This window comes from Pristiophorus japonicus, chromosome 1 (genome assembly GCF_044704955.1).
Source record: "Pristiophorus japonicus isolate sPriJap1 chromosome 1, sPriJap1.hap1, whole genome shotgun sequence".
Lineage (NCBI taxonomy): Eukaryota > Metazoa > Chordata > Chondrichthyes > Pristiophoridae > Pristiophorus > Pristiophorus japonicus.
Genome location: NC_091977.1, coordinates 140,988,309 through 141,010,468, shown reverse-complemented (window position 1 = coordinate 141,010,468; position 22,160 = coordinate 140,988,309).

Genomic DNA, 22,160 nt, shown 5'->3' with positions numbered 1-22,160 from the left:
GAACAGCACAGGGAGAAGGACGGGGAGCAGGATCGGGAGCAGGACGGGGAGCAGGACGGGGAGCAGGATAGGGAGCAGGACGGGGAGCAGGATAGGGAGCAGGACGGGGAGCAGGAGAGGGAGCAAGATAGGGAGCAGGATAGGGCGCAGAATAGGGAGCAGGACAGGGAGCAGGATGGGGAGCAGGATAGGGAACAGGATGGGGAGCAGGATAGGGAGCAGGATAGGGAGCAGGATGGGGAGCAGGACGGGGAGCAGGATAGGGAGCAGGACGGGGAGCAGGATTGGGAGCAGGATAGGGAGCAGGACAGGGAGCAGGGCGGGAGCAGGATGGGGAGCAGGACGGGTAGCAGGATAGGGAGCAGAATGGGGAACAGGACGGGGAGCAGGACGGGAGCAGGATAGGGAGCAGAATAGGGAACAGGACGGGGAGCAGGACAGGGAGCAGGACAGGGAGCAGGACGGGGAGCAGGACGGGGAGCAGGATAGGGAGAAGGATAGGGAGCAGTAGAGAGAACAGCACAGGGAGACAGTTAGGGAGAAGGATAGGGAACAGCACAGGGAGAAGGACAGGGAGCAGGACAGGGAGCAGGATAGGGAGAAGGATAGGGAGCAGCAGAGAGAACAGCACAGGGAGAGAGTTAGGGAGAAGGATAGGGAACATCACAGGGAGAAGGACGGGGAGCAGGATAGGGAGCAGGACGGGGAGCAGGTCGGGGAGCAGGATAGGGAGCAGGAAGGGGAGCAGGATAGGGAGCAGGACGGGGAGCAGGATAGGGAGCAGGACGGGGAGCAGGATAGGGAGCAAGATAGGCAGCAGGATAGGGAGCAGAATAGGGAGCAGGACAGGGAGCAGGACGGGGAGCATGATAGGGAGCAGGATGGGGAGCAGGATAGGGAGCAGGATAGAGAGCAGGACGGGGAGCAGGACGGGGAGCAGGATAGGGAGCAGGATGGGGAGCAGGAATGGGAGCAGGATAGGGAGCAGGACAGGGAGCAGAACGGGGAGCAGGATAGGGAGCAGGACAGGGAGCAGGACGGGAGCAGGATGGGGAGCAGGACAGGGAGCAGGATAGGGAGCAGGACAGGGAACAGGACGGGAACAGGACGGGGAGCAGGACGGGGAGCAGGATAGGGAGCAGAATGGGGAGCAGGACGGGCAGCAGGACGGTAGCAGGATAGGGAGCAGAATAGGGAACAGGACGCGAAGCAGGACAGGGAGCAGGACAGGGAGCAGGACGGGGAGCAGGATAGGGAGCAGGACAGGGAGCAGGACGGGAGCAGGACGGGGAGCAGGACAGGGAGCAGGATAGGGAGCAGGACAGGGAACAGGACGGGAACAGGACGGGGAGCAGGACGGGGAGCAGGATAGGGAGCAGAATGGGGAACAGGACGGGGAGCAGGACGGTAGCAGGATAGGGAGCAGAATAGGGAACAGGACGGGAAGCAGGACAGGGAGCAGGACAGGGAGCAGGACGGCGAGCAGGATGGGGAGCAGGATAGGGAGCAGGATAGGGAGCAGGATGGGGAGCAGGATGGGGAGCAGGAAGGGGAGCAGGATAGGGAGCAGGATAGGGAGCAGGACGGGGAGCAGGATAGGGAGCAGGACAGGGAGCAGGACGGGAGCAGGACGGGGAGCAGGACGGGGAGCAGGATAGGGAGCAGAATGGGGAACAGGACGGGGAGCAGGACGGGAGCAGGATAGGGAGCAGGATAGGGAGCAGGACGGGGAGCAGGATAGGGAACAGGATAGGGAGCAGGACCGGGAGCAGGACGGGGAGCAGGATAGGGAGCAGGACGGGGAGCAGGACGGGGAACAGGACGGGGAGCAGGATAGGGAGAAGGATAGGGAGCAGCAGAGGGAACAGCACAGGGAGACAGTTAGGGAGAAGTGTAGGGAACAGCACAGGGAGAAGGATAGGGAGCAGGACAGGGAGCAGGATAGGGAGAAGGATAGGGAGCAGCAGAGAGAACAGCACAGGGAGACAGTTAGGGAGAAGGATAGGGAACAGCACAGGGAGAAGGACGGGGAGCAGGATAGGGAGCAGGACGGGGAGCAGGACGGGGAGCAGGATGGGGAGCAGGATAGGGTGCAGGACGGGGAGCAGGATAGGGAGCAGGACGGGGAGCAGGATTGGGAGCAGGATAGGGAGCAGGACAGGGAGCAGGACGGGAGCAGGACGGGGAGCAGGACGGGGAGCAGGATAGGGAGCAGAATGGGGAACAGGACGGGGAGCAGGACGGGAGCAGGATAGGGAGCAGAATAGGGAACAGGACGGGGAGCAGGACAGGGAGCAGGACGGGGAGCAGGACGGGGAGCAGGACGGGGAGCAGGATAGGGAGCAGGATAGGGAGCAGGACGGGGAGCAGGATAGGGAGCAGAATAGGGAGCAGGACAGGGAGCAGGACGGGGAGCAGGATAGGGAGCAGGACGGGGAGCAGGATAGGGAGCAGGACAGGGAGCAGGACGGGAGCAGGACGGGGAGCAGGACGGGGAGCGGGATAGGGAGTAGGATAGGGAGCAGGACAGGGAGCAGGATAGGGAGCAGGATAGGGAGCAGGACGGGGAGCAGGATAGGGAGCAGGACGGGGAGCAGGATAGGGAGCAGGACAAGGAGCAGGACAGGGAGCAGGATAGGGAGAAGGATAGGGAGCAGCAGAGGGAACAGCACAGGGAGGCAGTTAGCGAGAAGGGTAGGGAACAGCACAGGGAGAAGGATAGGGAGCAGGACAGGGAGCAGGACAGGGAGAAGGATAGGGAGCAGTAGAGAGAACAGCACAGGGAGACAGTTAGGGAGAAGGATAGGGAACAGCACAGGGAGAAGGACAGGGAGCAGGACAGGGAGCAGGATAGGGAGAAGGATAGGGAGCAGCAGAGAGAACAGCACAGGGAGAGAGTTAGGGAGAAGGATAGGGAACATCACAGGGAGAAGGACGGGGAGCAGGATAGGGAGCAGGATGGGGAGCAGGTCGGGGAGCAGGATAGGGAGCAGGAAGGGGAGCAGGATAGGGAGCAGTACGGGGAGCAGGATAGGGAGCAGGACGGGGAGCAGGATAGGCAGCAGGATAGGGAGCAGAATAGGGAGCAGGACAGGGAGCAGGACGGGGAGCATGATAGGGAGCAGGATGGGGAGCAGGATAGGGAGCAGGATAGAGAGCAGGACGGGGAGCAGGACGGGGAGCAGGATAGGGAGCAGGATGGGGAGCAGGATTGGGAGCAGGATAGGGAGCAGGACAGGGAGCAGAACGGGGAGCAGGATATGGAGCAGGACAGGGAGCAGGACGGGAGCAGGACGGGGAGCAGGACAGGGAGCAGGATAGGGAGCAGGACAGGGAACAGGACGGGAACAGGACGGGGAGCAGGACGGCGAGCAGGATAGGGAGCAGAACGGGGAACAGGACGGGCAGCAGGACGGTAGCAGGATAGGGAGCAGAATAGGGAACAGGACGCGAAGCAGGACAGGGAGCAGGACAGGGAGCAGGACGGTAGCAGGATAGGGAGCAGGACAGGGAGCAGGACGGGAGCAGGATGGGGAGCAGGACAGGGAGCAGGATAGGGAGCAGGACAGGGAACAGGACGGGAACAGGACGGGGAGCAGGACGGGGAGCAGGATAGGGAGCAGAATGGGGAACAGGACGGGGAGCAGGACGGTAGCAGGATAGGGAGCAGAATAGGGAACAGGACGGGAAGCAGGACAGGGAGCAGGACAGGGAGCAGGACGGCGAGCAGGATGGGGAGCAGGATAGGGAGCAGGATAGGGAGCAGGATGGGGAGCAGGATAGGGAGCAGGACGGGGAGCAGGATAGGGAGCAGGATAGGGAGCAGGATAGGGAGCAGGACGGGGAGCAGGATAGGGAGCAGGACAGGGAGCAGGACGGGAGCAGGACGGGGAGCAGGACGGGGAGCAGGATAGGGAGCAGAATGGGGAACAGGACGGGGAGCAGGACGGGAGCAGGATAGGGAGCAGGATAGGGAGCAGGACGGGGAGCAGGATAGGGAACAGGATAGGGAGCAGGACCGGGAGCAGGACGGGGAGCAGGATAGGGAGCAGGACGGGGAGCAGGACGGGGAGCAGGATAGGGAGAAGGATAGGGAGCAGCAGAGGGAACAGCACAGGGAGACAGTTAGGGAGAAGGGTAGGGAACAGCACAGGGAGAACGATAGGGAGCAGGACAGGGAGCAGGATACGGAGAAGGATAGGGAGCAGCAGAGAGAACAGCACAGGGAGACAGTTAGGGAGAAGGATAGGGAACAGCACAGGGAGAAGGACGGGGAGCAGGATAGGGAGCAGGACGGGGAGCAGGACGGGGAGCAGGATAGGGAGCAGGACGGGGAGCAGGATAGGGAGCAGGACGGGGAGCAGGATTGGGAGCAGGATAGGGAGCAGGACAGGGAGCAGGACGGGAGCAGGACGGGGAGCAGGACGGGGAGCAGGATAGGGAGCAGAATGGGGAACAGGACGGGGAGCAGGACGGGAGCAGGATAGGGAGCAGAATAGGGAACAGGACGGGGAGCAGGACAGGGAGCAGGACGGGGAGCAGGACGGGGAGCAGGACGGGGAGCAGGATAGGGAGCAGGATAGGGAGCAGGACGGGGAGCAGGATAGGGAGCAGAATAGGGAGCAGGACGGGGAGCACGATGGGAGCAGGATAGGGAGTAGAGTAGCGAACAGGACGGGGAGCAGGACAGGGAGCAGGATAGGGAGCAGGATAGGGAGCAGAATAGCGAACAGGACGGGGAGCAGGACAGGGAGCAGGATAGGGAGCAGGACGGGGAGCACGATGGGAACAGGATAGGGAGCAGGATAGGGAGCAGGACGGGGAGCCGGATGGGGAGCAGGATAGGGAGCAGGACGGGGAGCAGGATAGGGAGCAGGATAGGGAGCAGGATAGGGAGCAGGACGGGGAGCAGGATAGGGAGCAGGATAGCGAACAGGACGGGGAGCAGGACAGGGAGCAGGATAGGGAGCAGGACGGGGAGCACGATGGGAGCAGGATAGGGAGCAGGATAGGGAGCAGGACGGGGAGCAGGATAGGGAGCAGCATAGGGAGCAGGACGGGGAGCAGGACGGGGAGCAGGATAGGGAGCAGGATAGGGAGCAGGACGGGGAGCAGGACGGGGAGCAGGATAGGGAGCAGGACGGGGAGCAGGATAGGGAGCAGGATAGGGAGCAGGATAGGGAGCAGGACGGGGAGCAGGATAGGGAGTAGGACAGGGAGCAGGACGGGGAGCAGGACAGGGAGCAGGATAGGGAGAAGGATAGGGAGCAGCAGAGAGAACAGCACAGGGAGAGAGTTAGGGAGAAGGATAGGGAACAGCACAGGGAGAAGGACGGGGAGCAGGATAGGGAGCAGGACGGGGAGCAGGACGGGGAGCAGGATAGGGAGCAGGAAGGGGAGCAGGATAGGGAGCAGGATGGGGAGCAGGATCGGGAGCAGGACGGGGAGCAGGATAGGGAGCAAGATAGGCAGCAGGATAGGGAGCAGAATAGGGAGCAGGACAGGGAGCAGGACGGGGAGCAGGATAGGGAGCAGGATGGGGAGCAGGATAGGGAGCAGGATAGAGAGCAGGACGGGGAGCAGGACGGGGAGCAGGATAGGGAGCAGGATGGGGAGCAGGATTGGGAGCAGGATAGGGAGCAGGACAGGGAGCAGAACGGGGAGCAGGATAGGGAGAAGGATAGGGAGCAGCAGAGGGAACAGCACAGGGAGACAGTTAGGGAGAAGTGTAGGGAACAGCACAGGGAGAAGGATAGGGAGCAGGACAGGGAGCAGGATAGGGAGAAGGATAGGGAGCAGCAGAGAGAACAGCACAGGGAGACAGTTAGGGAGAAGGATAGGGAACAGCACAGGGAGAAGGACGGGGAGCAGGATAGGGAGCAGGACGGGGAGCAGGACGGGGAGCAGGATGGGGAGCAGGATAGGGTGCAGGACGGGGAGCAGGATAGGGAGCAGGACGGGGAGCAGGATTGGGAGCAGGATAGGGAGCAGGACAGGGAGCAGGACGGGAGCAGGACGGGGAGCAGGACGGGGAGCAGGATAGGGAGCAGAATGGGGAACAGGACGGGGAGCAGGACGGGAGCAGGATAGGGAGCAGAATAGGGAACAGGACGGGGAGCAGGACAGGGAGCAGGACGGGAGCAGGACGGGGAGCAGGACGGGGAGCAGGATAGGGAGCAGGATAGGGAGCAGGACGGGGAGCAGGATAGGGAGCAGAATAGGGAGCAGGACAGGGAGCAGGACGGGGAGCAGGATAGGGAGCAGGACGGGGAGCAGGATAGGGAGCAGGACAGGGAGCAGGACGGGAGCAGGACGGGGAGCAGGACGGGGAGCGGGATAGGGAGTAGGATAGGGAGCAGGACAGGGAGCAGGATAGGGAGCAGGATAGGGAGCAGGACGGGGAGCAGGATAGGGAGCAGGACGGGGAGCAGGATAGGGAGCAGGACAAGGAGCAGGACAGGGAGCAGGATAGGGAGAAGGATAGGGAGCAGCAGAGGGAACAGCACAGGGAGGCAGTTAGCGAGAAGGGTAGGGAACAGCACAGGGAGAAGGATAGGGAGCAGGACAGGGAGCAGGACAGGGAGAAGGATAGGGAGCAGTAGAGAGAACAGCACAGGGAGACAGTTAGGGAGAAGGATAGGGAACAGCACAGGGAGAAGGACAGGGAGCAGGACAGGGAGCAGGATAGGGAGAAGGATAGGGAGCAGCAGAGAGAACAGCACAGGGAGAGAGTTAGGGAGAAGGATAGGGAACATCACAGGGAGAAGGACGGGGAGCAGGATAGGGAGCAGGATGGGGAGCAGGTCGGGGAGCAGGATAGGGAGCAGGAAGGGGAGCAGGATAGGGAGCAGTACGGGGAGCAGGATAGGGAGCAGGACGGGGAGCAGGATAGGCAGCAGGATAAGGAGCAGAATAGGGAGCAGGACAGGGAGCAGGACGGGGAGCATGATAGGGAGCAGGATGGGGAGCAGGATAGGGAGCAGGATAGAGAGCAGGACGGGGAGCAGGACGGGGAGCAGGATAGGGAGCAGGATGGGGAGCAGGATTGGGAGCAGGATAGGGAGCAGGACAGGGAGCAGAACGGGGAGCAGGATATGGAGCAGGACAGGGAGCAGGACGGGAGCAGGACGGGGAGCAGGACAGGGAGCAGGATAGGGAGCAGGACAGGGAACAGGACGGGAACAGGACGGGGAGCAGGACGGCGAGCAGGATAGGGAGCAGAACGGGGAACAGGACGGGCTGCAGGACGGTAGCAGGATAGGGAGCAGAATAGGGAACAGGACGCGAAGCAGGACAGGGAGCAGGACAGGGAGCAGGACGGTAGCAGGATAGGGAGCAGGACAGGGAGCAGGACGGGAGCAGGATGGGGAGCAGGACAGGGAGCAGGATAGGGAGCAGGACAGGGAACAGGACGGGAACAGGACGGGGAGCAGGACGGGGAGCAGGATAGGGAGCAGAATGGGGAACAGGACGGGGAGCAGGACGGTAGCAGGATAGGGAGCAGAATAGGGAACAGGACGGGAAGCAGGACAGGGAGCAGGACAGGGAGCAGGACGGCGAGCAGGATGGGGAGCAGGATAGGGAGCAGGATAGGGAGCAGGATGGGGAGCAGGATAGGGAGCAGGACGGGGAGCAGGATAGGGAGCAGGATAGGGAGCAGGATAGGGAGCAGGACGGGGAGCAGGATAGGGAGCAGGACAGGGAGCAGGACGGGAGCAGGACGGGGAGCAGGACGGGGAGCAGGATAGGGAGCAGAATGGGGAACAGGACGGGGAGCAGGACGGGAGCAGGATAGGGAGCAGGATAGGGAGCAGGACGGGGAGCAGGATAGGGAACAGGATAGGGAGCAGGACCGGGAGCAGGACGGGGAGCAGGATAGGGAGCAGGACGGGGAGCAGGACGGGGAGCAGGATAGGGAGAAGGATAGGGAGCAGCAGAGGGAACAGCACAGGGAGACAGTTAGGGAGAAGGGTAGGGAACAGCACAGGGAGAACGATAGGGAGCAGGACAGGGAGCAGGATACGGAGAAGGATAGGGAGCAGCAGAGAGAACAGCACAGGGAGACAGTTAGGGAGAAGGATAGGGAACAGCACAGGGAGAAGGACGGGGAGCAGGATAGGGAGCAGGACGGGGAGCAGGACGGGGAGCAGGATAGGGAGCAGGACGGGGAGCAGGATAGGGAGCAGGACGGGGAGCAGGATTGGGAGCAGGATAGGGAGCAGGACAGGGAGCAGGACGGGAGCAGGACGGGGAGCAGGACGGGGAGCAGGATAGGGAGCAGAATGGGGAACAGGACGGGGAGCAGGACGGGAGCAGGATAGGGAGCAGAATAGGGAACAGGACGGGGAGCAGGACAGGGAGCAGGACGGGGAGCAGGACGGGGAGCAGGACGGGGAGCAGGATAGGGAGCAGGATAGGGAGCAGGACGGGGAGCAGGATAGGGAGCAGAATAGGGAGCAGGACGGGGAGCACGATGGGAGCAGGATAGGGAGTAGAGTAGCGAACAGGACGGGGAGCAGGACAGGGAGCAGGATAGGGAGCAGGATAGGGAGCAGAATAGCGAACAGGACGGGGAGCAGGACAGGGAGCAGGATAGGGAGCAGGACGGGGAGCACGATGGGAACAGGATAGGGAGCAGGATAGGGAGCAGGACGGGGAGCCGGATGGGGAGCAGGATAGGGAGCAGGACGGGGAGCAGGATAGGGAGCAGGATAGGGAGCAGGATAGGGAGCAGGACGGGGAGCAGGATAGGGAGCAGGATAGCGAACAGGACGGGGAGCAGGACAGGGAGCAGGATAGGGAGCAGGACGGGGAGCACGATGGGAGCAGGATAGGGAGCAGGATAGGGAGCAGGACGGGGAGCAGGATAGGGAGCAGCATAGGGAGCAGGACGGGGAGCAGGACGGGGAGCAGGATAGGGAGCAGGATAGGGAGCAGGACGGGGAGCAGGACGGGGAGCAGGATAGGGAGCAGGACGGGGAGCAGGATAGGGAGCAGGATAGGGAGCAGGATAGGGAGCAGGACGGGGAGCAGGATAGGGAGTAGGACAGGGAGCAGGACGGGGAGCAGGACAGGGAGCAGGATAGGGAGAAGGATAGGGAGCAGCAGAGAGAACAGCACAGGGAGAGAGTTAGGGAGAAGGATAGGGAACAGCACAGGGAGAAGGACGGGGAGCAGGATAGGGAGCAGGACGGGGAGCAGGACGGGGAGCAGGATAGGGAGCAGGAAGGGGAGCAGGATAGGGAGCAGGATGGGGAGCAGGATCGGGAGCAGGACGGGGAGCAGGATAGGGAGCAAGATAGGCAGCAGGATAGGGAGCAGAATAGGGAGCAGGACAGGGAGCAGGACGGGGAGCAGGATAGGGAGCAGGATGGGGAGCAGGATAGGGAGCAGGATAGAGAGCAGGACGGGGAGCAGGATGGGGAGCAGGATAGGGAGCAGGATGGGGAGCAGGATTGGGAGCAGGATAGGGAGCAGGACAGGGAGCAGAACGGGGAGCAGGATAGGGAGCAGGACAGGGAGCAGGACGGGAGCAGGACGGGGAGCAGGACAGGGAGCAGGATAGGGAGCAGGACAGGGAACAGTACGGGAACAGGACGGGGAGCAGGACGGGGAGCAGGATAGGGAGCAGAATGGGGAACAGGACGGGCAGCAGGACGGTAGCAGGATAGGGAGCAGAATAGGGAACAGGACGCGAAGCAGGACAGGGAGCAGGACAGGGAGCAGGACGGGGAGCAGGATAGGGAGCAGGACAGGGAGCAGGACGGGAGCAGGACGGGGAGCAGGACAGGGAGCAGGATAGGGAGCAGGACAGGGAACAGGACGGGAACAGGACGGGGAGCAGGACGGGGAGCAGGACAGGGAGCAGAATGGGGAACAGGACGGGGAGCAGGACGGTAGCAGGATAGGGAGCAGGACAGGGAGCAGGACGGCGAGCAGGACGGGGAGCAGGATAGGGAGCAGGATAGGGAGCAGGATGGGGAGCAGGATAGGGAGCAGGACGGGGAGCAGGACAGGGAGCAGGATAGGGAGCAGGATAGGGAGCAGGACGGGGAGCAGGATAGGGAGCAGGACAGGGAGCAGAACGGGAGCAGGACGGGGAGCAGGACGGGGAGCAGGATAGGGAGCAGAATGGGGAACAGGACGGGGAGCAGGACGGGAGCAGGATAGGGAGCAGGATAGGGAGCAGGACGGGGAGCAGGATAGGGAACAGGATAGGGAGCAGGACCGGGAGCAGGACGGGGAGCAGGATAGGGAGCACGACGGGGAGCAGGACGGGGAGCAGGACGGGGAGCAGGATAGGGAGAAGTATAGGGAGCAGCAGAGGGAACAGCACAGGGAGACAGTTAGGGAGAAGGGTAGGGAACAGCACAGGGAGAAGGATAGGGAGCAGGACAGGGAGCAGGATAGGGAGAAGGATAGGGAGCAGGATAGGGAGCAGGACGGGGAGCAGGATAGGGTGCAGGACGGGGAGCAGGATAGGGAGCAGGACGGGGAGCAGGATTGGGAGCAGGATAGGGAGCAGGACAGGGAGCAGGACGGGAGCAGGACGGGGAGCAGGACGGGGAGCAGGATAGGGAGCAGAATGCGGAACAGGACGGGGAGCAGGACGGGAGCAGGATAGGGAGCAGAATATGGAACAGGACGGGGAGCAGGACTGGGAGCAGGACGGGGAGCAGGACGGGGAGCAGGACAGGGAACAGGACGGGGAGCAGGATAGGGAGCAGGATAGGGAGCAGGACGGGGAGCAGGATAGGGAGCAGGATAGGGAGCAGGACGGGGAGCAGGATGGGAGCAGTATAGGGAGTAGAATAGCGAACAGGACGGGGAGCAGGACAGGGAGCAGGACAGGGAGCAGGACGGGGAGCAGGATGGGAGCAGGATAGGGAGCAGAATAGCGAACAGGACGGGGAGCAGGACAGGGAGCAGGACAGGGAGCAGGACGGGGAGCAGGACGGGGAGCAGGATAGGGAGCAGGATAGGGAGCAGGACGGGCAGCAGGATAGGGAGCAGGATAGGGAGCAGGACGGGGAGCAGGATTGGGAGCAGGATTGGGAGCAGGACGGGGAGCAGGATAGGGAGCAGGATAGGGAGCACGATAGGGAGCAGGACGGGGAGCAGGATACGGAGTAGGACAGGGAGCAGGACGGGGAGCAGGACGGGGAGCAGGATTGGGAGAAGGATAGGGAGAAGGATAGGGAGCAGCAGAGGGAACAGCACAGGGAGACAGTTCGGGAGAAGGGTAGGGAACAGCACAGGGAGAAGGATAGGGAGCAGGACAGGGAGCAGGATAGGGAGAAGGATAGGGAGCAGCAGAGAGAACAGCACAGGGAGACAGTTAGGGAGAAGAATAGGGAACAGCACAGGGAGAAGGACAGGTAGCAGGACAGGGAGCAAGGCAGCAAAAGGTGGCCAGCGTCGCACTCAATTTCTACACCAATGGATCCTTATAGGGAGAGACAGGAGATATCTCCAACATCTCCCATCTTGCCGTCCATTGCTCCATTGGCGAGGTCACAGATGCTCTGTACAGAAGTAAGAGGGACTACATTTCCATCCCCATGACCAGAGAGAAGCAGAACGACAAACATGTGGCTTTGTCAGGATAGTGGGCTTCCCCATTGTGCAGGGCGCCATTGATTGCAGCCAAGTGGCTTTGCGGGCACCGCATCACAATCCTGAGGTATTCCGTAACCACAAAGCCTTCCACTCACTGAATGTACAGCTGGTGTGCGACATCACAAGCAATCCCCTGAATGCCCGCTATCTTAGCAACAGCCACGATACCTTCATTCTGTGTCAGCTCTGTTCCAGCCACCACATCAAGCTTGCTGCAGGCTTCTCAGAGTCAAGGGCTAAACGCTTTGCACCTGGCTCATGAATTCCCTTCGCAACCCCAACACTCCTGCCCAGCACTCATACAATGAGAGCCATGCCGCCACCATGAACATCTTTGAGCACACCATCAGAGTGCTCAAGCAACTGTTCCGCTGCCAGCACTCCAGCACTCGCCTGAGCGGGTGTCCCTATTCGTCGTCATCTGCTGCATGCTGCATAACCTCGCCACCATGAGGGCACGGCCATTGCCACCTGGAATAGCCGCACCACTTGAGGAGGAGGAGGAGGAGGACGAGGTGGAGAAGGATGAGGAGCAGAAGCAGCAACACTAGCGACAGAGGAGGCAGAGAGTTCATTGCGATTCTGCAAGGACCGTCGGCAACAGTTTCATCAGCGTTCGGTTCCAGTGAATTCCATCCCACTTCCTGGTTACTCTGGGTGTTCCCAGCACCACATCAATTTTCCCTTCCATGCTAAAGCCCCAAAACTGAACTGAGAGACAACAACAAAGATGAAACATTCCACTCAAATTTATATAACACTAATAAACGCTTTCATAATGTATTGAATAATCACCCTTGTGCATTTCTAAGGATAAGGGGTAAGCCATTTAGGACTGAGATGGTGAACCTGTGGAATTCTCTACCACAGAAAGTTGTTGAGGCCAATTCACAAAATATATTCAAAAAGGAGTTCGATGTAGTCCTTACTACGTGGGGGATCAAGGGGTATGCTGAGAAAGCAGGAATGGGGTAGTGAAGTTGCATGTTCAGCCATGAACTCATTGAATGGCGGTGCAGGCTCGAAAGGCCGAATGGCCTACTCCTGCACCTATTTTCTATGTTTCTATGTTTATGTTTCTATTTCCTTATATCCCCTCTTTGCTTTAACTATTCTGGTGCTCCTCCGCAGTGTGTCCCCTGTGGCTGCAGCACGGCTGGTGGAAGGGTGCTGAGTGTCAGGGCCAGAGTAAAACGATGGCCTTGCAGGATGCCCTCGACCAGCTCTGGGCCTGGAAGGCCCGGCTGTAGGCTGCACCACCTCAGGCTGGGCGGCGATTGTCTGGGCTGGTTGGGTGACCGCTAGCAACAAGTGCAATGGCGGAGTGTCAGTGGAGGGATCAGGAATGCTGTCATCATGAGAGAGGACAGCAGTTTCCTGCTCCACTGACCCAGTGCCACTCCCCCAGTGCAGCACCTCAGCATCTCCACCAATTTGCTGGAGCACAGATTGGTGGCCTGTTCTGACACCATGGGATCTCCGGTCGACTGTGGTGGACCCAGCGCCAATGGCAGCAGTCAGAGCTTGTGTGGCATCCAGCTGGGATTGCATGAGAGCAGTCTGGGACTCGATGCCAGCAGTCATTGATGGCATGACACCAGTCAGACCATGCGTGGCATCAAGCTAAGACTACGTGAAAGCAGTCAGAGACTCAATGCCAGCACTGACTGCAAGACAGCACCAATGTCATGTATGTAACCTTCATGTAACTGTAACCTTCATAACAACATTGCCTACTGTATACACCTAAGAAATGCACACCTTGACCACAGGGGGTGAACTTGTGGGAGACACTCCTCACCTGGTCATCCAGGTATATAAAGGGAGGTCCCACGCAGGGTCAGGACTTCTTGGTCCTGTGAAGAAAGATTCAGGTCACAGAGTGACCTTGTCTGCAGAATGTGCCTCGTGTGAATTTATAGTAGTGTGTAAGGACATTACAACCAAGACGTTGCGTGGCATCAAACTGAGAGCTTCTATGCCACCAACCATTGTCTGCATTACAGCACTAAGCCATTGCATTGCTTCCACCTGTGCTGCAATGGAAGCTGCCACATCGCCCATGTCACGCGTCATGAGGTCGAGATCCAAACGGTTTTTCTTGGAGTTCACCATCGTCTGCAGACTGGCAATGATGGCTCCATGGTATGCGTAGAGCTCTGTGCAATGCTGGAGGCGGATTCCTCCACGCTCCTTACCACTGCCGAGAGGCTCTCGGGCACCCTTGCCAGTACACCTATGATGTCAGAGTGCATGGCCATCACCCTTTGTATGAATGCCTTCCCATCATGGTCCTCATCTGAGTCCTGTGCAGCAGAACTGGTGCGTGAACTCACCCTCCAGGGAGATGGCTCCCGAGGTTCCCTTCCCCCCTGGCCTTGCTGCAGCCCGCTAGGCCCCAGTACATCACCCAGTGCAGACCCCTCTACTAACCTAACCACTAACAAACATGTAATGCCAGTATCTGAGCTGGTGCCTGCGGGTGAGAGATGCATAGACACAGTGCTCGGTTCCTCCTCCTCCTGCTCTTCCTCCTCTTCCTCTCCCTCCAGAATCTTTTGGGGGGTGGGGGTGGGGGTGGGTGTGGGGGGGGCGGTGGCTCAGCTGCAGGCTCCACAGCTGCTGGCTGGTTATCTGAAAGCATAAATGGCACAGGACTCGCATTAATGTGAGGGCAGTGGGGCAGGAATGGAGCAAGGAATGCAGACAGTATCAACAGCTGGAAAGTGATAAAGCCTTCTGGTGTAGGGAGGAATGTGTACGAGAGAAGGAGAGGGGATTGGAAAGTGATAAAGCCTTCTAGTGTGGGGGGAAGTGGTATGAGAAAAGGAGAGCAGATAAAGCTACCTTTGTTGCCCCCAGCAGGGCCGACGTCTCCGCCAGCTCCGGCGCCTACCACCTGTGGGCCAATGAGCCGCAGCACTCGCTCCTCGAGGTCATTCAGCGGCCGTTCAGATTCCCCTCCTCCAGTCCTTTGCTGCTCTCTTCTATTATGTGCCATCTTGGTCTGCAAAAGAAAGGAACTCGTGTGAGTAAGAGTCCAGCGATGTATATGGAAGATATGCCTAGCATGGTTGAATAGCTGTGAATGTAGGCAAGGTGTGAGATGAGGGTGTGTGTGTTAGTATCTGCAGATGCTTGGTGGTTGAGGGGTGGGGAAGTGGTGATTTGCACAGTGTGCACAGACAGAGGTCGAGAGGCTGGTATGGAGGAGGTGTGGAAGCTTGTACTCACCTTCACTCCACGACAAGGATCATTGAATTGTTCTCTGCACCACAATGCTGGCCAACACCTCCTGGCCACTTCTTGCCACATGGCCCAAAAAACCCGCAGAACTGGCCTCAATCCCGCCACTGCTCCCACCACTGTCTCCAGAACAACATCATTAAAACGTGTGGTTCTTCCCTTGAAGGGGGATTCGTAGCATCCATTTCAGAATGTTCCTGAGGTGCACAGATCACTGACTCAAGTCCAGCAATGTTGAAAATGAGCAGCAGCCGATTCAAATGACCTCCACTTTTAAAGCCAGATCGAGCTGGAGTCAGGGACTGAAGGCTGATTGCTGAATGGAGCTCAGTTGAAATTGGGCAACTGTCTGTGAATAGCGCCTCTGCAGCGCCCAGCTGAGGATATTAGCGCCTTATTTACCGCACCCCTCCCTTCACTTCTCGGGTGAAAACGTTGAATTTCACACAATTTGCCAAGGCATTTCGCCAGATGCTAAATTTTCTAAAAGTGAAATGTTACTGCCCGAAATGGGCACGACCGAATTTTGCCACCAGGATTCCAAGAAATTGGAGTCAGGATTGAAATGTATAACGTGAAATTCGGGTCATCTGTGTCTCCCATTAGCGCCCCCAGGGGGCGATGGGGGCGCAGCCGACTTTGCGACCGGCCGCGGTACCGCTGACGACTCCCGCTAAATTTGGTGGGAATTTAGCAGCGGCGCTGTGGTGTTGCGCCCCGATCTCCTGCACCCAGAGATCCTGAAGCCATCGCCAAGTGCAGCGCCCCATTAGTGCCCCAGACCCTAAATTGGGTTTCATCCCCTGAAGCTGTGCCGGGCGATAACAGCGACAGCTTCAGGGGACACGCACCGGCCGACCAGCCACTAGCGGAGCGAAAGTTAAAGGGCTGGTGGCCGGCTGTTCGTAAAAAAAAATATGCGCTTTTCTTGTGCCTCCCTTTGCCGCTTTGGACACGGCTTCCGTGCCGCGATTGGTCAGCCCAGTGCTGTGCTTGAGTGCCGGGCTGATCGCACGGCACACTCGCTCCCCATGGTCCAGGTAGGACCCTTTCATCAATGCAAAGTATGTAGCTTGGGCCTTTCCCTTTAATTCAGGGAAGCCCCCCTCCTACGTGGCACGCTACGCGGTCCAATATGTAGCGCTGCTGAACCATGCACCGCGCTCCCGAGGCACCCGCCCGCTACGGGGTGGTATAATATTGCTAATTGACAATTTTCTAGGATACATGAATGGAGCATTCATCCTGCAACATTCTTGTGCACTGGATATATTTGAGAAGGAAACATATATTTGAATGTATGACTTGACCAATTAATTCATTGAAACCGTGGTTCATATCATTGCTCACAGCACACAAATTGAGGATGATCGGCATTATAATTAAGACCATTAAACCATATTTTTTTATTAGTTCCTGGGACGTGGGCATTGCTATCAAGAGCAGCATTTATCGTCCATCCTTAATTGCCCTTGCATCATTGAAATTTACGGCACAGAAGGAGGCCATTCGGCTCAGCATGTCTGGACCAGCCGAAAAAGAGCTATCCAACCTAAACCCATTTTCCGGCTCTTGTTATGTAGCCTTGTAGGTTACAGCATTTCAAGCACATATCCAAGTACTTTTTAAATGCAATGAGGGTTTCTACCTCTATCACCCCCAGGCAGTGAGTTCCAGACCCCCACCACCCTCTGGGTGAAAAAAAGTTCTCCTCAACTCCCCTCTAATCCTTCTACCAATTATTTTAAAGCTATGCCCTCTGGTAAGGGAAATAGGTCTTTTCTATCCACTCTATCTGGGCCCCTGATAATTTTATATGCCAAAATTCTCCCCTCAGCCTCCTCTCCTCCAAAGAAAACGACCCCAGTATATCCCATAATTCCTCAGAGCTAAAATGCTCCAGTCTTGGCAACATCCTCGTAAATCTCCTCTGTACCCTCTCCAGTTCAATCACATCTTTCCTGTAATATGGTGACCAGAAATGTATGCAGTACTCCAGCTGTGGCCTAAGCAGAGTGGTTTATACAGTTCAAGCATAACCTTCCTGCTGTTATATTCTATGCCTCAGCTAATAAAGGAATGTATCCCGAATGCCTTCTTAACCACATTAGTTACCTATCCTGCTACCTTCAGGGATCTGTAGACAACCACTCCAAGGTTTCTCTGTTACTCCACTGCTCAGTATCCAACCATTTATTGTATATTCCCTTGCCTTGATAGCCCTCCCCAAATGCATTACCTCACACTTCTCCAGAAGGTGGTGGTGAGCCGCATTCTTGAACTGCTACAGTCTGTGTGGTGAAAGTACTCCTATAGTACTGTTAGGGCGGGAGTTCCAGGATTTTGATCCAGCGATGATGAAATAATGGCAATATATTTCCAAGTCAGGATGGTATGCGACTTGGAGGGGAACGTGGAGATGGTGGTGTTCCGATGCACCTGCTGCCCTTGTCCTTCTAAGTGGTAGAGGTCGCGGGTTTGGAAGATGCTGCCAAAGAAGCCTTGGCAAATTGCTGCAGTGCATCTTGTAGATGGTACATGTTATGTATGTAAACCTGTAAATACCATGTCTAACCACCAGAGGGCTTATCCCTGGAGTCCCAAGGGATTCCATAATCCCTTGGGAGCACCTGTATATAAGGAGGCCTCACAGGCTGGAGAGGCACTCTGAGATCTGTAATAAAGGACTACGGTCACATCTTACTTTGAGCTTCCAGTATCGGGTCTGACTCTTTATTCAAGACATAACAACTGGCGACGAGATACAGAGGACGAACCCCACCACAACAATGCAGAGAACTGTGGGCATCCTGGAGAAATTTTCGGAGAGAGATGATTGGGAAACCTTCGTGGAGTGACTTGACCGATACTTCGTGGCCAACAAGCTGAAAGTAGAAGCGAACGCTGCCAAACAAAGGGTGACCCCCCCTGACCAACGGGGCACCAACGTATGGCCTCATGAAAAACCTGCTCACTCCAGCGAAACCCACAGACAAGTCATATGATGAGTTGTGCACACTGGTCTGGGAGCATCTAAACCCGAAGGAAAGCGTTCTGATGGCGAGGTATCGGTTCGACACCTACAAGAGGTCTGAAGGCCAGAAAGTGGCGAGCTACATCACCGAGCTAAGGCGCCTTGCAGGAAATTGCGAATTTGAAGGTCACTTGGAGCACATTCTCAGGGACTTCTTTGTACTTGGCATTGGCCATGAAGTAATACTTCACAAACTTTTAACTGTAGAAACCCCAACCTTGAGTAAAGTATTAGCGATAGCCCAGGCGTTCATCGCCACCAGTGACAATACCAAACAAATTTCTCAGCACACTAGTGCTGCTGCAAGTACTGTGAACAAAGTAATGTTGTTTTCCATGGCATGGCAGGAATTACACGCCTGAGGCTGCACGTCCGCAGATGTCTCAAAGTCCACCATCAAGGGTGGTGAATACAAGGCCGTTAACACCTTGTTGGCGCTGCGGGGGTAATCATCGTTTCCAATCATGCCGCTTCAAAGGATACGTTTGCAAGGGCTGTGGAACAATGGGACACCTCCAACACCTGGGCAGGCGAGATGCAAACCCTGCTAATTCTGCAAACCAGCATGTTGCAGAGGAGGACAGATCCACGGTGGATCACGACGAACCAGAGCCTCAGACCAAGGAGGCAGAGGTATATGGGGTGCACACATTTACCACAAAGTTTCCCCCGATAATGCTGAAGGTTGAATTAAATGGACTCCCGGTGTCCATGGAGCTGGACACGGGCGTCAGCCAGTCCATAATGAGCAAAAAGACCTTCAATAAATTGTGCTGCAGCAAGGCTTCAAAGCCAGTCCTGACTCCCATTCATACTAAATTTAGAACGTACACAAAGAAACTGATTCCTGTATTTGGCAGTGCTACCGTAAAGGTCTCCTACGATGGAGCAGTGCATGAGTTACCATTCTGGGTGGTACCGGGCGATGGCCCCACGCTGTTCAGCAGGAGCTGGCTAGGAAAGATACGCTGGAACTGGGACGATGTCCGAGCACTTTCGTCCGTCGATGACACCTCATGTGCCCAGGTCCTAAGCAAGTTCCCTTCACTGTTCAAACCAGGCATCGGGAAATTCCAAGGAGCAAAAGTGCTCCTTGGAACTTTGAATCAAATTTGATTCCGGGGGCGCGACCCATCCATCACAAGGCGAGAGCGGTACCTTACATGATGAGAGAGAAGGTGGAGATCGAGCTGGACAGGCTGCAACGAGAGGTCATCATTTTGCCGAACAAATTAAATGAGTGGGCCAGTCCGATTGTTCTAGTCCTCAAGGGAGACGGCACCATCAGAATCTTAGGTGATTACAAAGTAACTATCCATCGTTTCTCACTGCAGGATCAATACCTGCTACCAAAAGCAGACGACCTATTTGCGACGCTAGTGGGAGGTTAAACATTCACGAAGCTGGACTTGACCTCGGCCTACATGAAGCAGGAGCTGGAGGAATCATCGAAAGGCCTTACCTGCATCAACACGCACAAAGGTCTCTTCATTTACAACAGATGCCCGTTTGGGATTCGATCGGCCGCGGCGATATTCCAGAGGAACATGGAAAGCTTGCTGAAGTTGGTCCTGCGCACCGTGGTCTTCCAGGACCACATCTTGGTTACAGGTCGGGACACCATCGAACACCTGCAGAACCTGGAGGAGGTTCTTAGTCGGCTCAATTGTGTGGGACTTAAGCTAAAACACTCAAAGTGCTTTTTCCTGGCATCTGAAGTGGAGTTCCTGGAGAGAAGAATCGTGGCGGACAGCATCAGGCCCACTGATTCGAAGACGGAGGCAATCAAGAACGCACCAAGACCACAGAACGTGATGGAGGTGCGGTCGTTTCTGGGACTCCTGAACTATTTTATTAACTTCTTATCGGGTCTGAGCACATTGTTAGCACCCCTGCACTCTTTACTGCGAAGAGGAGATGAATGGGTATGGGGTAAAAGCCAAGAAAATGCCTTTGAGAAAGCTAGGAAGCTGTTATGTTCAAACAAATTGCTTGTGTTGTACGATTCATGTAAGCGTTTGGTACTAGCATGTGATGCATCGTCATATGGGGTCGGGTGTGTATTGCAACACGCTAATGAATTTTGGAAATTGCAACCGGTTGCTTATGCATCCAGCAGTGTGTCTAAGGCTGAGAGGGCCTACAGTATGATCGAAAAAGCATTAGCGTGTGTTTACGGGGTAAAGAAAATGCATCAATATCTGTTCGGGCTCAAATTTGAATTGAAAACCGACCATAAACCGCTTATATCCCTCTTTTCTGAAAGTAAAAGGATAAATACGAATGCATCGGCCCGCAACCAGAGATGGGCGCTCACGTTGTCCGCATACAACTACACCATCCGCCACAGACCAGGCACAGAAAACTGTGCCGATGCTCTCAGTAGGCTACCATTGCCCACCACAGGGCTGGAGATGGCACAGCCTGCAGATTTAGTTATGGTAATGGGAGCATTCGAGAGTGAGCAATCACCTGTTACCGCCCGACAGATTAGAACCTGGATGAGCCAGGACCCCTTAATTTCCTTAGTAAAAAACTGTGTGCTCCACGGGAGTTGGTCTAGTGTCCCGTTAGAGATGCAGGAAGAAATAAATCTGTACCAACGGCGCAAAGGTGAAATGTCTATACAGGCAGACTGCCTCCTATGGGGTAATCGGGTAGTGGTGTCAAAAAAGGGCAGGGACACTTTCATTAATGATCTCCACAGCACCCACCCAGGCATCGTAATGATGAAAGCGATAGCCAGATCCCACGCGTGGTGGCCCGGTATTGATGCAGACTTAGAGTCCTGCGTGCACAAATGTAATACATGTTCTCAGTTAAGCAAGGGAGGCGCCACTAAGTTTATGGTTCTGGCCCTCCTAAACGTAGGTTAGGGTTCATGTCGACTATGCAGGTCCGTTCTTGGGAAAAATGTTCCTTGTGGTTGTAGATGCATACTCCAAATGGATTGAATGTGTGATAATGTCAGCAAGCACGTCCGCTGCCACCATTGAAAGCCTACAGGCCATGTTTGCCACGCATGGCCTGCCTGACATCCTTGTAAGTGACAATGGGCCGTGCTTTACCAGTGCCGAATTCAAGGACTTCGCGACCCGCAATGGGACCAAACATATCACATCTGCCCCGTTTAAACCAGCGTCCAACGGTCAGGCAGAACGAGCAGTTCAAACAATCAAGCAGAGCTTGAAAAGGTTAACTGAAGGCTCACTGCAGACTCGCCTATCCCGAGTCCTGCTTAGTTACCGCACAAAACCCCACTCGCTCACTGGGGTTCCTCCTGCTGAACTGCTCATGAAAAGGGCACTTAAGACAAGGCTCTCGTTAGTCCAACCTGATCTACACGAATAGGTAGAGAGCAGGTGGCTTCAACAGAATACATATCATGATCGCACAAATGTGTCACGCGAAATTGAAATAAATGATTCTGTATTTGTGTTAAAGTATGGACAAGGTTCCAAGTGGCTTTCTGGCACTGTCGTGGCCAAAGAGGGGAGTAGGGTGTTTGTGGTCAAACTCACAAATGGACTCACGTGCAGGAACAACTTGGACCAAACCAAACTCAGATTTACGGACTATCCAGAACAACCCACAATAGACTCTACCTTTTTCAACCGCCCAACACACACACAAGTGGCAACCGACCCAGCGGTTGACCACGAAGCAGAACCCATCACCCACAGCAGCCCAGCAAGGCCAGCTGCGCAGCAGCCCAGTGAAGGCCCAACAAACAACTCACCAACACCAGCATTTGCACCAAAATGATCAATCAGGGAAAGGAAGACCCCAGATCGACTCACATTGTAAATAGTTACACGATTGACTTTGTGGGGAGAGTGTTATTATGTATGTAAACCTGTAAATACCATGTCTAAACACTAGAGGGCTTATCCCCTGGAGTCCCAAGGGATCTCACAATCCCTTGGGAGCACCTGTAGATAAGGAGGCCTCACAGGCTGGAGAGGCACTCTGAGATCTGTAATAAAGGACTACGGTCACACCTTACTTTGAGCTTGCAGTATCTAGTCTGACTCTTTATTCAAGACATAACAGTACACACTGCAGCTACGGTGCGCCAGTGATGGAGGGAGTGAATGTTTAAAGTGGTGGATAGGGCGGCAATCAAGCAGGCTGCTTTGTCCTGGATGGCTTCAAGCTTTCTAAGTGTTGTTGAAGTTGCACTCATCCAGAGAAGTGGAGAGTACTCCATCACACTCCCAACTTGTGACTTGCAGATAGTGGAAAGGCTTTGGGGCGTCAG